Source organism: Patiria miniata, unplaced genomic scaffold (genome assembly GCF_015706575.1).
Source record: "Patiria miniata isolate m_02_andy unplaced genomic scaffold, ASM1570657v1 HiC_scaffold_10, whole genome shotgun sequence".
In the NCBI taxonomy this organism is placed as follows: Eukaryota; Metazoa; Echinodermata; class Asteroidea; order Valvatida; family Asterinidae; genus Patiria; species Patiria miniata.
In genome coordinates, this window is record NW_024037048.1 from 16,200,714 (window position 1) to 16,216,394 (window position 15,681).

Here is a 15,681-nt window from a genome sequence, read left to right on the forward strand (position 1 = left end):
CCCTTTCTTCTCTTGGCACTAACATGCTGCAAATTCACGCCCCTCCCCCCCCCCCCCCCCCCCCCCCCCGAGTGACGAAGAAAATACATAGAGAAACTCTTCATAAATATACCCAAGAAATTTCATGATTATAGGGCAAAGGGTTCTGGAATTATGGCTAATTAAATATTCATATGTACGAATGATTATTCTTCTCTTGGCACTAACATGCTGGAAATTCACGCCCGCACCCCTATTTTGCCTTCCCGCACCCCTGTCTTCTCTTGGCACTAACATGCTGCAAATTCACGCCCTCCCCCGAGTGACGAAGAAAATGCATAGAGCGACTCTTCATAAATATACCCAAGAAATTTCATGATTATAGGGTAAAGGGTTATGGAATTATGGCTAATTAATTATTCATATGTACGAATGATTATTCTTCTCTTGGCACTTACATGCTGAAAATTCACGCCCGCACCCCTATTTTGCCTTCCCGCACCCCTTTCTTCTCTTGGCACTAACATGCTGAAAATTCACGCCCCCTCCCCCGAGTGACGAAGAAAATGCGTAGAGCAACTCTTCATAAATATACCCAAGAAATTTCATGATTATAGGGCAAAGGGTTCTGGAATTATGGCTAATTAATTATTCATATGTACGAATGATTATTCTTCTCTTGGCACTAACATGCTGCAAATTCACGCCCGCACCCCTATTTTGCCTTCCCGCACCCCTTTCTTCTCTTGGCACTAACATGCTGCAAATTCACGCCCCCTCCCCCCCCCCCCCCCCGAGTGACGAAGAAAATGCATAGAGCAACTCTTAATAAATATACCCAAGAAATTTCATGATTACAGGGCAAAGGGTTCTGGAATTATGGCTAATTAATTATTCATATGTACGAATGATTATTCTTCTCTTGGCACTAACATGCTGCAAATTCACGCCCGCACCCCTATTTGCCTTCCTGCACCCCTTTCTTCTCTTGACACTGACATGCTGCAAATTCACGCCCCCTTCCCGAGTGACGTAGAAAATGCATAGAGCAACTCTTCATAAATATACCCAAGAAATTTCATGATTATAGGGCAAAGGGTTCTGGAATTATGGCTAATTAATTATTCATATGTACTATTATTCTTCTCTTGGCACTAACATGCTGCAAATTCACGCCCGCACCCCTATTTTGCCTTCCCGCACCCCTTTCTTCTCTTGGCACTAACATGCTGCAAATTCACGCCCCCTCCCCCCCCCCCCCGAGTGACGAAGAAAATGCATAGAGCAACTCTTAATAAATATACCCAAGAAATTTCATGATTACAGGGCAAAGGGTTCTGGAATTATGGCTAATTAATTATTCATATGTACGAATGATTATTCTTCTCTTGGCACTAACATGCTGCAAATTCACGCCCGCACCCCTATTTGCCTTCCTGCACCCCTTTCTTCTCTTGACACTAACATGCTGCAAATTCACGCCCCCTTCCCGAGTGACGTAGAAAATGCATAGAGCAACTCTTCATAAATATACCCAAGAAATTTCATGATTATAGGGCAAAGGGTTCTGGAATTATGGCTAATTAATTATTCATATGTACTATTATTCTTCTCTTGGCACTAACATGCTGCAAATTCACGCCCGCACCCCTATTTTGCCTTCCCGCACCCCTGTCTTCTCTTGGCACTAACATGCTGCAAATTCACGCCCCCTCCCCCGAGTGACGAAGAAAATGCATAGAGCGACTCTTCATAAATATACCCAAGAAATTTCAGGATTATAGGGTAAAGGGTTATGGAATTATGGCTAATTAATTATTCATATGTACGAATGATTATTCTTCTCTTGGCACTAACATGCTGCAAATTCACGCCCGCACCCCTATTTTGCCTTCCCGCACCCCTTTCTTCTCTTGGCACTAACATGCTGCAAATTCACGCCCCCTCCCCCGAGTGACGAAGAAAATGCGTAGAGCAACTCTTCATAAATATACCCAAGAAATTTCATGATTATAGGGCAAAGGGTTCTGGAATTATGGCTAATTAATTATTCATATGTACGAATGATTATTCTTCTCTTGGCACTAACATGCTGCAAATTCACGCCCGCACCCCTATTTTGCCTTCCCGCACCCCTTTCTTCTCTTGGCACTAACATGCTGCAAATTCACGCCCCCTCCCCCGAGTGACGAAGAAAATGCGTAGAGCAACTCTTCATAAATATACCCAAGAAATTTCATAATTATAGGGCAAAGGGTTCTGGAATTATGGCTAATTAATTATTCATATGTACGAATGATTATTCTTCTCTTGGCACTAACTTGCTGCAAATTCACACCCGCACCCCTATTTTGCCTTCCCGCACCCCTTTCTTCTCTTGGCACTAACATGCTGCAAATTCACGCCCCCTCCCCCGAGTGACGAAGAAAATGCGTAGAGCAACTCTTCATAAATATACCCAAGAAATTTCATAATTATAGGGCAAAGGGTTCTGGAATTATGGCTAATTAATTATTCATATGTACGAATGATTATTCTTCTCTTGGCACTAACATGCTGCAAATTCACGCCCGCACCCCTATTTTGCCTTCCCGCACCCCTTTCTTCTCTTGGCACTAACATGCTGCAAATTCACGCCCCCTCCCCCCCCCCCCGAGTGACGAAAAAATGCATAGAGCAACTCTTCATAAATATACCCAAGAAATTTCATGATTATAGGGCAAAGGGTTCTGGAATTATGGCTAATTAATTATTCATATGTACGAATGATTATTCTTCTCTTGGCACTAACATGCTGCAAATTCACGCCCGCACCCCTATTTTGCCTTCCCGCACCCCTTTCTTCTCTTGGCACTAACATGCTGCAAATTCACGCCCCCTCCCCCCCCCCCCCCCGAGTGACGAAGAAGATGCATAGAGCAACTCTTCATAAATATACCCAAGAAATTTCATGATTATAGCACAAATGGTTCTGGAATTATGGCTAATTAATTATTCATATGTACGAATGGTTATTCTTCTCTTGGCACTAACATGCTGCAAATTCACGCCCGCACCCCTATTTGCCTTCCCGCACCCCTTTCTTCTCTTGACACTAACATGCTGCAAATTCGCGCCCCCTCCCCGAGTGATGAAGAAAATGCATAGAGCAACTCTTCATAAATATACCCAAGAAATTTCATGATTATAGGACAAAGGGTTCTGGAATTATGGCTAATTAATTATTCATATGTACTATTATTCTTCTCTTGGCACTAACATGCTGCAAATTCACGCCCCCTCCCCCGAGTGACGAAGGAAATGCATAGAGCAACTCTTCATAAATATACCCAAGAAATTTCATGATTATAGGGCAAAGGGTTCTGGAATTATGGCTAATTAATTATTCATATGTACGAATGATTATTCTTCTCTTGGCACTAACATGCTGCAAATTCACGCCCGCACCCCTATTTTGCCTTCCCGCACCCCTTTCTTCTCTTGGCACTAACATGCTGCAAATTCACGCCCCCTCCCCCCCCCCCCCCCGAGTGACGAAGAAGATGCATAGAGCAACTCTTCATAAATATACCCAAGAAATTTCATGATTATAGCACAAAGGGTTCTGGAATTATGGCTAATTAATTATTCATATGTACGAATGGTTATTCTGGTTTGTTTACGCTGCGTATATGGGAAAATTCGCATGGCGCCGGAAAATTTTTCGCTGCGCAACAACCCCTGGTCTGATTTTTATATTTTTTTGTTGTCAAAAGATGCGCAAGGCTCGAGGCTAAAAAGTCATAACAGCTCAGGTTGCGAAAAATTTTTTTTAAAGGCTATCGCGGAAAAAGTCGAGGGGGTGGCGAATTCCGCCCCCGGCTCTTTTAGGGTAAAAAAAACCCCACATTTTTGATTTCTCCTTCGTTACATCAAAAGTAAAAAACTACGCTGGGTTAGGTTTATCCGTCGCCAAAATGAGGGGGACGTGAGGGAACACGTATCTGCCCCGCCCCGGAAATCAGTATCAACATTTCTAAAATTATATCATGAAAGTATGCTCCGTGGAATATGGTGGCGCAAAGGAACTGCTTTTGGTGGAGGGGGGGGGGGGGGCATGTACAGCTTACATGTTTAATTGTTTGCAATTGCTTTTTTCATTAAATGTATGTATTAATTCATGTTATAGGGGATTCCTACTCGACAAGCTCTGCTTTTTGGAAATACCCTTCCTTCATCTCTAATTTAAAAATAATGCGCTCAAAGTCTATAAATATATTTCTTAAAACCAGTACCCTATCAATTCCTTAATATATTACATAGTGGTGTTTCCTAACTTGGCACACTTCGACGTTTACCTTGACTTTCCTCATGTAGTGTTGCCAAACTTATTTGTTGATAAACTTCAAATTCAGTCCGTGAAATACTGGTACTTACACCTTATTACTGCGGCGGTTTATACCTCTGTAAACTATTTCGGTGTCATGAGATTATATTCCGAAATTCAAAAACGGTGGCATCCGGAAATTGGGCACACAAACGGCTGAATGTTCCCTAACGTGGCGCACTTGAATAAATATCGGAAAATTCCATTGAAGAATTCTGTAAAGTTGATAAAATCTGATAAACCATTATTATATACCCAACTAAAAGTTTGTCAGAAAATTATTTCCTCATTTTGGGGGGATATTTTCAAAGGGTTTACCCACGCACTTTGCAATAAAATAGGAAAATCATGTCGAAATAATGTTTTGTTGTAACTTTGTAACAGGAATCGGATTAACTCGTGATTTAGGAACGGGAGTGTTTAGAACTCGATGAAATTATACCGGTTTTTGTGAAAAGTTCAGTACAAAACTGTTGCTCTAGATATAGCGCGACAGACGAACAAGCAAAGTACACCACCTCAGTGGCGGCGCCATGCTATGTTACATCATACATCAACAAATATCTATTTATGCCTTGAATATGGGATTTAATGGTAATACCACCAGTCCAGTTAAAATGCATAGAACAACAATTGATTGTTTGTTGGTTTATAAAACAGGTTTGACAAAAATTAATGATCAGTAATAACAGATTAATTAAAATAATCACGGCCGGACCATTTGGAATAACCATAGAGCAAGGAATATGAAAACATTAAATCTTTTACAGTTTTTAGCTTGTGTAAGCATGGAGGTGTTCCTTCCTCCATGGTGTAAGTAATCTCGCCGTCGGTTGAATATTCTCTCCCAGAACTTGTCTGCACGGTTGACATGCATGTATTACAACTCCAGTAGTCTTTCTCAGTGGGCGCTACATTTCAGCATATTCTCGTTTAGATTATCGTTTTCCAAGTTGTATTTTTCTATTCCTTCCTCCATGGTACAACTATAGGTCCTTGCTATACAACCATGTCCAAGTAATATATTATAGTGCATGCAGCAAACCTTAATGTCCAGAAATAGAAGCAAAGAATTATAAGGTTTCAACTGTACAAAGTGTACGTTACATTAACATATTAAGATAGCATGCACATGCATGGCCTTGTGCAGGGCCAGGGCCCTGACCACAGTTTCCCCACATACACTTTGTTACGCAACGTTACGTAAATCTCACTGATAGCTGAGCTAGGCAAGGTCACTGGGCCGATGACCACCAGTGATTGTATGCTCTCTCATTGGTTGTATCTGTCAGTGCACAAACCATCGGCGCTGTTGTCTTATTGGCTCATTCTGCTTTGTACACGAACCATCGGTACCGATGGTTCGTGTACATTCAATTAAATGTCACTTCTATCGAGAGTGTCCGAGTAATGTAGACGTCGCCCCTGTAACTTCTTCCGATGGTGCTGTAGAAAAAGAAAATTGGGGAGAAAGTTAATGTATTGTTTGACAAGAGACATTTGCACATTGCTGTAAGGCTCCTTATATAAATTATGGGTCAAAGTGTGACAATTTTCGAGTTCCTGTTATCTCTGAACGTTGTCATTTGCCGTTAAAGTATCATTAAGAATGACTTCAACAATTTGTTGGGTAGGTTGTCTGCTTCACATAATCACTCTTGGCGGACGACTGCATTAACCCTATCCTTCTCAAATCCTCCCAAATCCTCTTTGCAAAATGGAGGATCTTGCAGGATTGAGGCTAATTGGCAAAAATGTGTGGCTAAGTTTGGAGGATGCACTGTGTCAAGGTCTTGGGCCGGGCCTTGTGTTTGTTTATGCTCAGCTGTGCATAAATTATACTTGAAGTCCTCCGCACTGCTCCAGGATGTCACTGGCTCTGCCTCAACATATTGACAGTGATTGCTGGAGGATTTTGTAGGATTGAGGCAGTGATCATTCTTCCACGGATCACATTTAAGAAATAATGGAGGATTTTGCAGGATTGAGGCTGCATGCAATTTTGACATGGAGGCAGTTGGAGGATTTTGCATCATCATCGCAAAAATGCCCAGGGAGTTAGGGTTAAGAATGACTTTAAACAATTTTGTATTCGTTGTGTAGGTAGTTTGCTATTCATAATCACCCTTGGAGGACGACTGCATTAAGGAGTGCATCAGAATTATAAAATCACAGATGTCAGATGTAACAGGGACAGGAAAAAAGTGGACCCCAAATTTATCGAATGACCCAAAGTACGCAGGCATAAGTTACAACCCAAATCAACCAGTAATCGATCACTTGTCTTGTATCAATTTTTTTCCAGATTGGCCACAATTTGTGCCTAAATTTCCCCGCAGGTGGCTGTGCAACACAGTCCTGCTTCTATCAAAATCAACCAAATTCTGTCAGATTCTGTAAGATGGAACTCACGTTGATCTCTTTCAGATCTTTGTTCTTGAGATGATCCAGGGGATCCAGGAAGTTCTGTCTGACGTTCAGATCGAAGGCGCCCTTGACTTCAGAAAGTTGCCTCAGTGATTCTCCTATCTCGACCATCGCCGTAGCTGTATCCAAAAAATAACCAAAACAATTTTTGTTTAATGATACCTATAAAAAACAACATTTTATTGTTCTGTTGTTTCCACCAAAACTAAACAGCTGTGCTAAGTATACCCTGGGAGCTGAGATTGTCTATGAAATACATGGTCTATGAAATGCATTATTAGACAGAGTTAAAAAAAAAACGGTTTCCTGTCTGCTTTTTTTTACCTCCACCATGAGGTACATGTTTTCATCGGCCTTGGTTTGTCTGTGAACAGGATAACTCAGAATAAATGCGGAGGCACTAGGCTCACGTGAATCGCGCACTCCGGACTCCTTCTACCAAAACATTTGCGAGCCTCGTCTTTAAGAACGCGTGCACGTAGTCGTGGCGCGACCTCAAAAATGGCTTTTAACTTTGTTTGCCGGATTACGCTGTATGAGAATGTAATTTCCAGTAACCCTGGTTAACCCTTCTGTTAGTGAGCATAAGCCATGTCTGAATGACATGGCTACGACTAACACTAGCCCACATGGGAAGTGGCTTCATCTGCTTCCATAGGTGCAACTAATGTATTAGCCGTAGCCACTTCATTCTGACGTGGCTTTATGCTTTTCCATTTTCCCTAATTTGTGCTTGAATTTCCCGGAACGTGGCTGTGCAACACAGTCCTGATTCTATCAGAATCAACCAGATAATGGGTGATGTTAGATTTTGTAAGATGGAACTCACGTTGATCTCCTTCAGATCTTTGTTCTTGAGATGATCCAGGGGATCCAGGAAGTTCTGTCTGACGTTCAGATCAAAGGCGTCCTTGACTTCAGAAAGTTGCCTCAGCAATTCGCTCGACCATCGCCGTACCTGTATCCAAAAAAACAAAAGGCAAGATTTTATTGTTCTGATGTTTCCACCAAAATGAGAACAGCTGGGCTATGTTTACCACGGGAGCTGGGATGGTCTGTGAAATGCATTATTCAGCGGAAATATTTGGGAGAATTGTGCCTAAAGTTGATGATACAAGCATGGCATTTGGCACACAGTCAGAGTATGTCTTATAAAAGGGTCATCACAGATTTGTCCTTTGAAAAAATCTAGTTAACAAGCAATATTCAAAATTTTCAAAATGGCTGTCATTGGTCATTTTACTACCTATAGTGGAATCTGGCGACCAGAATTAGCAGGTTTTTACTGCGGTGGTGTCTCGCTCACACGCATACTGAACGTGTTCTTAAAGACGAGGCGCGCGTGCATTTTGGTATTCTTATTGGTTGAAGGAGCCTAGAGCACGCCCCCTACCTGAGTGCGACTCGCGCAAACATTGCGCCACCGCAGAAAATGGCTGCCATCGGATTTGTCTATATTTGTTCAAAGGACAAATCTGCGATGGCCCTATGGCCAAATATCTTTCTCGTGACATACGCTGACTGTGTGCCAAATGCCATGCTTGTATCATCAAAGGCACAATCCCATCGCCTATCTGCTGTACTAGTACATGTAGCTACAATATTGTTGGAAACAAATAAACAGACGATTGACAAATTTGCAAAATAAAGGGCAAGTAAAAAAAACCGAAACCCAAACGGCTGGACCAACTTTTGATTGAAGTTTTTCCTGTAGCACTTTCAAAATCCAGGATATATGAAAGCCCAGTCATTAAACTTTCTTTTAGTACAAGAATCATTCAGATCACTCATATACTTTTCAAGTTACAAAATTTTGAACACATCCGCCGTTTTAAAGTTCTGTCCACATATCACAAAAATAGGAAGTGTTCTTGCAGCAAAGTGATAACAATTCTCACAGGGATGCATGTGAATTGTTTTCATTTTATTGAAAGAACACTGACCTTTTTGTGATCCGTGGACAGAACTTTTCAAACAGTGTTTGTGTTGAAAATTAAGCAACTTGAAAAGTTCATGAGTGATTTGAATGATTCTTGTGCTAAAAGAAAGTTCATTGATTGGGCTTTCATAACCTAGATTTGGAAAGTGCTACAGGCAAAACTTCATTCAAAAATTGGTCCTGCCATTTGGGTTTCATCTTTTTTGACTCACCTGTATATTGCAAATGTATGCATTTATAAATAAAAAAAAATAAAAAATAAAAAGTGGGTGCAAAAAAGGCAGCGGACAGCTACGAGAAACTGGTTTATTTCTTTACTTGGCCTTGCATATCTGAAGTGCTGGGCCCTACATAAATTACACAATACTCATGGTACTATGTTGGTGGATTGGAACACTGATTAGAGCACCTTTTTGAGAGCTTTATGATCAGTCTACCACAGAAGGAAAGAGAATACATCTTGAAGTTTGCTCACCAAACGTTGAATCTTCTCCTAATTCTCTGCCGTTCTTCAGCATGACTTCTCCCAGGAATCCTACGGGTTGTTGAGGCTTGGTTCCTCCCTTGTTCTGACCACGGACTTTACTCATGGCTCTGGAGACTGTTCAGGAAAGACAACACGATTGATTAGGGTCAGCACACAAATAGAAGATGTATCTCTATTTGGTTTGTTTGAAGTGAATACTTTGACCCGATTCAAACCGGTGTTCTATAGTCACCCCAAACGTAATTATTCCAAAGGTTAGGCCTACAATTAAAGGTAATATACGACATTTGCAAACATCAACAAACAAAACTACTAAAATATTATGAAATACTTTACTTGACTGTAGGTGAATTACAGTCTCAGACATCCTGTGAAATCATGGCACCTGGTGTGCTGTCATTTTTAAGAAAAGTGGAATTTTTGTACTGATTTCAAAAGATGGTCGGCCGACCATCGTTGGAAGAAACTGATTTGTCCAAATAGTGTCCCAATTTACTCAATTTATTTAGTCCACTTTTTTTTGCAAGCCATTACACATCCGTGAATGGATGCAAGCCAGCTAGTCTGGTTCCCTGAGCTCAGGGAACATCACAAGATCCGGCCCAAGACCTTGACACAGTGCATCCTCATAAATCAGGCACACATTTTTGCCATATAGCCTCAATCCTGCAAAAGCTTACATTTTGCAAATAGGATTTTGGAGGATTTGGGAAGGTTAGCGTCAATGATGTTCCAATTTTGGTTCTTACCTGGATTGGGCTGAAGGTATTTTATTGTCTTGTTCACCAAATCATCCACTGTGTGACCTGTCACATCAATTTTCTAATGAAATAAAAAATACATTACCCAAAGACAATGAGAAGAATTCAATAAGCATAAATAATCTCAAGCAATATTTACTAAATGTGTTAAAACTGTTTTCGCTATGGCAGGAGAGATTCATACCCTGGACTCCGTTGCGTGTACACAACAGAGTCCAACCTGGGCTAGGACTAGGGCTAAGTTACACTTACAGCAGACAGGGCTCTGGAGTGCTCTGAAACGTGCAAAACAAAATGGGCAAAGAAAATGTCCTCAGTATTTCACCAACCAAGTTTGGAGACTCAATTCAATTTTTAAAGGAGATTTTTGTTCAATATTATGCACATGAGAGGGAAGTCAAGTGATTTCAAAATGGGGCTAAATACTAGACTGGTACATGTCCAACCATATGGTCCAACTATTTGAAAAGACTGACCTCTTCATTCGGTGTCAATAGTCTGGTGGCTTGACTACGGAGAAATGTATAGTAAATTGAGACAAGTTCCCGCTTCATGCCAGAATTCTTTTGGTTGATTGATGCAGTACTGAAGCTGTGTTGGACTGGTTGTTTCAGGTGCCAGTCTTTTTTCTTGCTTTGCATGTTTTCAATACCATAAGTTTTGGGACTCTCATACACAGTATTGAGAGTCCCAATTTACTGGACTACCTCCGTAAATAAAGGCCACACTTCCACCATGTACAAAAACATGTCAAACTTTGTCAAATTTTGATTTGCACATTTAGGCTTAATTTGTAGTTTATTTTTGCTTAAGAAGCCTACTCACCCTCTTTATTATAGCCTAATCAGAAAGTGCTGCCTTTTTCCGATGTCTCTTTTTTCGTGAAATTTCCAGATTCGTCTGCACACGTTCGCGTATCAAAATTTCAACATGAAATTTCACGAAAATTAGACATCTGAAAAAGGCAGCACAAACATGACAAAAGTGAGCATGGTGAGTAACTTCTAAACCAAAAATAAAGTACAAACTAGGCCTAAATGTGAATATCAAAATTTGACAAAGTTCGACATGTTTTTGTACATGATGGACATGGTGGAAGTGTGGCCTTTATTGCGGAGGTAGTCCAGTAAATTGGCCACATTTATGCCGGCTAGGGTCCAACTCCAAGTTAGGCTACGGTCCGCGGACTACACTTGAACCTTCAAACACCATGACCATGATTTTGAACACCCGAATCCCACCCGACATAATTTGCTGACCTATCTCGAACCCGACTGGGACCGTGAGTGCATAAAATCGTGCAAAATTACTACTGACGCTTTTTTACTCACGATTAGGCTAATTGAATGCCCACACAACACATACATCAAAATGATATAGTTGCAAGCATGTCACCTGCGAAATTTGAGACCTTAAATCCAATTTTAAGGCAAGTCTTTAGCAGTTCAAAAACCATCCTGCTCTGGAAATGTGTATGTGATTCCCAATGTGTTCTGGGTACATGTAGGTATAGTTCAAGAGCCTTGCAGCTCACTTGTTTTTCAATCGATAGCCAAATGAACATATAGCGCCCTCTGTTAAAAAATGAAACATTCTACATTCACTCAGATCAACAAGAGGGCGCTGTTTTATCTACACGATGAAAATGTTCTAGCTAGGGAGTTTTTTTGCACAATGCATTGCAGTACACATCAACGTGATGTCTCACGTTTGGATTTCGATAACTCTTTGCAAAATTAGAATTAAAAGCTGAATTTTTGGTCATACAAATGCTCACCAAAGCAACTGTGCGAGGCAGAAGTTTCGGGGATTATTGAGGAAACTGTAGGGCCAAAGAAGCTTGCAAATTTGATTCACACTGGTTTTATTATGCAGCACAAACTTTTGCACGATATGGATGCCTTAAGGTTTGGGACTCTCATACACAGTATTAAGAGTCCCAAATTTTCGGACTAGGCCTAGCCTAGCCCTAGGCCTAAATCATTAAATGACATTTTTTTTGCCAGCCATTGCCAGCATAATTTATTACTTTTTATTAGTCAGAATGGGACAAAACTATACGTTCACGTCACGAGTGTCTTACTAAGCTGATCTTGAGTAACTGCTCCAAAAGAATCTTGTATTTTATTCTGAAATTTACCTTTCCAAAACGAGTTGTGGATCACGTTGCAATTTCCCCCATGTCTGCATGTGGTGATATCTGGCGCCAGCTGTCAACTGATAACAGAATGCGCCCTCTATTGACTCGATAAATAGCGCCCTCAATTGATAAGATGAGTGGCGCCCTCTATTGACCTTTCCCGTTTGGGGCAAACAAGTGGGGCGAGTTGGTAAGGGGCGAGTTGGTAACTGTATGGTCAGTAGAGGGTGCTGTTTTGTTTTTCAATAGAGTGCGCTATTTATTGGATCACAAATTAGCTGTTTATGTATATCAATAGAGGGAGCTCTTTAAATTTTCAACAGAGGGCGCTATATCGGACAAGTAGAATGGCATAACCGGAATTAAGTGATCAGTTTATAGTTGCTTGCCCGTGCAATTTTTTTTAGTTTTGACAATGAGAATTACATTTTGTTTTCAAATTTCTATTTTTCTAGCAATATGAAAGCTTTGCACTTTGTAATGATGGAGACATCTATCGAAACGATCCGCCCACGTTTAATTAGAGAATTTTGATGTTACAAAAATTTCGAACTATTTAAGAGCCCAATAAATCCCTCAAATCTAAAATAAAGCTTATAATTTTTTTCTCTGACGGCGTGAAACGTCCGAGAGCGAAATAGAAAATCAAGTGGTTACATTGTTTAAACTAGTAAACCAAACAATGCGGGTAGAGCTACTTTAAAAGCCTGAACTTTTCACTGAAAAGAATCAATGTAGTGTGCATGTGACTGTCGCAAAATTACACCTTTTTTTTTTTAAAGGTCAATTACAATGTTAACAATATTTGGATTGATATGATGAAAGGTGATTTCAAGTGTAATGCTATAGTCTCATAAACAAACCATATCCTTCATGTGCAATCATAGATGTACTGTGCTGGACAAGGCTATTTCAAAAATTAAGTGATGCATCGAATTGACTTGTGGCCAGATGGCTGGTCATGACAAATAGACAAACAAGACAGAAGATTGAGACAAAATATTGTTTTGCTCGCCCTCAACATTGTCTTGCGTCGCAACACGGAGAAAAACTTTGTGATGGGCTGCAGTTGCAGTCCCAACAGAACAATTGCCTCACTTTTGCACAGAAATGATAGTCAAGCTGGACACTCTATCTCAAAAAATTAAGTGATGCATCGAATTGAATTGTGGCCAGATGACTGGTCATGACAAATAGACAAACAAGACAGAAGATTGAGATAAAATATTGTTTTTCTCCCCATCGGCATTGTCCTCCGTCAACACGGAGAAAAACTTTGCTATAGGCTGCAGTCACAGTCCAAACAGAACATTTGCCTCACTTTTGCACAGAAATGATAGTCAAGCTGGACACGCTATCACAAAAATTAAGTGATGTATCGAATTGTATTGTGGCCAGATAATTGGTCATGAAAAGCAGACAAACAAGACAGAAGATTGAGACAAAATATTGTTTTGCTCTCCCTCAACAGGTTTGGTGTCTCAACACGAAGAAAAACTTGGCGATGGGTTGCAGACGCAGTCCAAACAGAACATTTGCCTCACTTTTGCACAGAAACGAAAGCACTGCTGACACACTATCTCAAAAATTAAGTGATGCGTCGAATCGAAAAGTGGCCAGATGATTGGTCATGGAAAGTAGACAATAAAGACAGAAGATTGAGACACCATTTTTTGTCTCCCTCAATAGTGTCTTGTGTCACAACACAGAGAAAAACTTGGCGATGGGCTGGAGATGCTGTTCAAACATAGCATTTGCCTCACTTTTTTGCACAGAAACGATAGTCCAGCTGGACACGCTATCACAAAAATTAAATGACGCATTGAATTGAATTGTTGCCAGATGACTGGTTTTGAAAAATAGACAAACAAGACAGAAGATTGAGACAAAATATTGTTTTGCTCTCCCTCAACAGTGTCTTGTGTCGCAACACGGAGAAAAACTTGGCTATAGGCTGCAGTCACAGTCCAAACAGAACATTTGCCTCACTTTTGCACAGAAATGATAGTCAAGCTGGACACGATATCACAAAAAAATAAGTGATGCATCGAATTGTATTGTTGCCAGATGGCTGGTCATGACAAATAGACAAACAAGACAGAAGATTGAGACAAAATATTGTTTTTCTCCCCATCAGCAGTGTCTTGCGTCAACACGGAGTAAAACTTGGCTATAGGCTGCAGTCACAGTCCGAACAGAACATTTGCCTCACTCTTGCACAGAAACGATAGTTCATGTAGACACGCTATCTCAAAAAATAAAGAGACGCATTGAATTGAATTCTGGTTAGATGATTGGTCATGAAAAAAAGACAAACAAGGTAGAAAATTGAGAATAAAAAATGTCGTTTTCTCTGCCTCAACAGTGTAAACACAGTTATTGTATTAACTCAAGATAAACACATTGCATAAAAATGAAATTTCCTCTTATATTTTGCCATGATATTTGACAAGAGCATCTTGAAAATTGACAGGAACCGCCAACGAATGAATGTAAAACAATTGAAGGAATTAGCATTGTGAGGACACTCCGTGTTATTTTTATCGTCATGCATCAATTTCTTCCATAAGAGGGCGCGCTAAACAAACACCGCTCACCGTGCACCAACTTCAGTCCACTATCTTGTTTCGATCTCGTTTTGGTTCTTGTTCAACGAATTCCCATAAAAATTTACTCCTGAATGTGATACATTATTGGTCGGAATTTCACTAAAATACAATTTGTAAATTGTGACTTATCCACCGAACCATATAGTATTTTCTGTCATTTACGATGTCATTCATTCGGAAGGTATTTTTTCAGGTTTAACACACTAAGTTGTTTCGCTCACATTATTTTTGTTCTTTGATGAATTCACTTAATATTGTACTGGCGATCGTAACACATTATTAACAATTACTCAACGAAATTCTGCCTTAATACGTTCAGTATTACATGAGATATTGTCCGAACCATGAGTGTCTTCTTTTTATTCAATACCAGTTCGTGTTGACTCTGCGAGTTAGCAGTAGCGACCACTGTGCATGTGGTGCGCCCTCTATTGAAAGATTAAACCGCTGGGTACAGCTGTCTCTGTGCGAGACAATCAGAAAGCAAAGAGTAGTTGGAAAGAGTTTGGGTGAAATGCCCTTGAAAAAAAGGAAACAACGGAACCTCTTGGGAATTTCTTTTCTTCTTGAAAAGGAATTGTGACTTTTTTTGCCATGAACGTTGCTTCATATGGATAATATTTTTTCACGTTTAAAACATTTAATTGTTTCGATCTCATTTTCTTTCTTGTTCTTTGAATTTTGTACAAATCACTTTCTACTCAATACTATATAGTTGTACGTTAAGCATGACTGGCACCGCAAGCCTGTTAAATACTGACAGACAAAATAGAGATTATCGGTTTTTTGTATAACACCGACAATTAAACTACATTCCCAATTGAAGTCACTGTCCAGAATATCACCCATATTATTAAACAGAAACACAATCGCACATAATGTCACACGATAACTCAAAAATATTTGTTATATTGCATTGGAATTTTTCCTATAGAGGTTGAGCATGACAGTAAACACAAGCATGATAAATATC